The 2,181-nt window shown below is 39.2% G+C and overlaps 1 non-coding gene across 1 annotated transcript; it reads right to left on the reverse strand.

The window, feature by feature from the left end:
- Positions 1-379: 379 nt before the first annotated feature.
- On the reverse strand, positions 380-493 carry LOC142171304 (U5 spliceosomal RNA). Its single transcript, XR_012700878.1, has one exon. It is a non-coding gene; the product is annotated as a U5 spliceosomal RNA (small nuclear RNA).
- Between the last annotated feature and the right edge of the window lie 1,688 nt (positions 494-2,181).

Below are 2,181 nucleotides of genomic sequence, written 5' to 3' on the forward strand. Positions count from 1 at the left end.
AAGTTGCTCGGACTCGGGTGCGGGTATCCGATACGGGGATGGATCCGAGTATCGGATTCGGCGAAATCTAAATTTTAAGATTCGGGGGTGTGGACTCGGATATGGATACGGGTGCGCGGGGATTTAGCTAATAAAAAATAGAGCTATAAAAATATTGTAAATTTTGAGTGATATTCTGTGAAAAAACTTACATGAATATTGTAGAATTCAATCTTTCATTCTCCAAGATAGACATTATTCTTTCATTCTTCTAAATCTGTTTTATTTTTTATTTTGAGAAATCAAAATCTCATTTTTTCTCCGAAATTTGTCAATAGACTCCGGTCAAAGTGTCCAAAGTCAGTTGACCGAATCCGGGACGTATCTCGTCCCCGTCCCTGTCTCGTATCGGGACGGGGACGGCACCAAAATCGAAGAGTCCGCGCAACTTAGGCACACGGTATTCTTTAGTAAAAGGCGAAAGACTAGTTAGCTTTGTGCTCACTGTGTGGCTGCCTAATGTTGTGAGTGGTTAAATTCCCTTATTGTCCCATAAAGGTGCAAGCTGGGGTATTCATTTTTCTACAAAGTCTATGTATAGCCCAGGCATGGGTTTGAAATTATTTGATCAGCATTCCAGTGAAAAATTGAAATGGAGCCTGGTGCTCTAAAAGTAATTATGTAGTGGTAGTCCTTTTCTTGAATATGTTCAACATGCAGATTCCCAAGATAGTGTGGCTTTCATGTCAGTTCCTAAGCTTGAGTCCATTTTGCCCACAGAAAAAGAAAAAAAAAGAGTTTAAGCATTCTTGTTAGGTTTATATGGTTAATTTGTCCAACTAGTTCCATATGAAATATGATGCTTGTAGGAAATGGATATTCTGAATGCTTGGTCAGACAAGTTTGTGAGGCTATTGTTTCCTTAAAATTGGACTAGTAATAACGAACTCAGTGGCCCCCAGGGCTTTGGTCTAGTGGTAAGAGCGCAATGCATGATATGTGCGTTAGGCGCATGTCACAGGTTTGAACCCTGCTGCAAGACAAAAACCTAGTATTTAAGTGTAGAAGGGTAGAGAGAGCGCTTGTTATCCACCGAGTTTCTAATCTTGTGCCATTAGCCCTCGTGGATTTCTCGGTTAGGAGAAAAAAGAAGTAATGAACTCAATGTGGTTTTGGATATTTAAAAGTTCAGTAGTTTTCATTTGAGTAGCAGTAGAAAAACTTCCGGACCTTAGGCTGACCTTTCTGGTATCTTTAAAGCTGCCTGCTTGTTTTTGTATAGTTGATACAGGATGTCAAGATTTGAAAGTTAGTGAGATTGTCTTTCATATTTTTGCTGTCTATCACATGGTTTTCCATATGCAGAAAAATATATCAGGATATTCAACTAAGCTAGCTTTATCTTGTATGTGTAACCATATTTTGTGACTGCTTAGTTATAAACTGCTTGTGTTTGCTGAAAGAATAATATCTGTATCCCTGCAGTCTGAGATGCCTATGAGAATGTCAAAGTCACAGTCCAATTGACTGTAATGCGCTCTTGCTGATAGCGAATAGCCAACCAATGTGTTCCCCTGATTTAAATTCTCAGATACATGTGAGTCAGAGTAGGTATCACGCAAATAGCCAACGAGGAATCTTCTTTGTCACCTTTGGAAGATCTTTAGTATATTTTAACTAGAGATATTTGGTCCAGCTTCTCATTTTTCGCGATTGGACTACAGATAAACTTTATTAAGACTTTTGCATGTAATGGTGGCCTGTGGTGCCTAATATTGGGACCCTTTACCTATATATATCATGCAGCGACTGTTAATGGAGACCTTGTCACTCCCATGAAGGTGGGTGGTCAAAAGTGTCTAACCACAAGAGAATGTGTTTCAAGATTTTTTTGATGAAGATAGTAATGGTCCTACTCTTGAATGGAATCTGTACTATTTCCATTTCTACTCCTTCACTTTGAAGACTAATGCTTTTGGAGTCCCATCTATTCTTCTCTGCCATTGCAGCACCATGTTTTTTGGTATCGCATTTTTACTTTATGTGCACCTGAATGCCAATAACAATTCATCCCTTGCTTGGATTTGCTTTTTACTATATAAGGTGCAATTTGAAGGAGAGCATTGACGTAACTGATAAAGTTGTTGGCACGTAACCAGGATGTCACGAGTTCGAGGCGTGGAAACAGCCTCTTGCAGAAAT

Source organism: Nicotiana tabacum, chromosome 16 (assembly GCF_000715075.1).
Source record: "Nicotiana tabacum cultivar K326 chromosome 16, ASM71507v2, whole genome shotgun sequence".
Taxonomy (NCBI): domain Eukaryota; kingdom Viridiplantae; phylum Streptophyta; class Magnoliopsida; order Solanales; family Solanaceae; genus Nicotiana; species Nicotiana tabacum.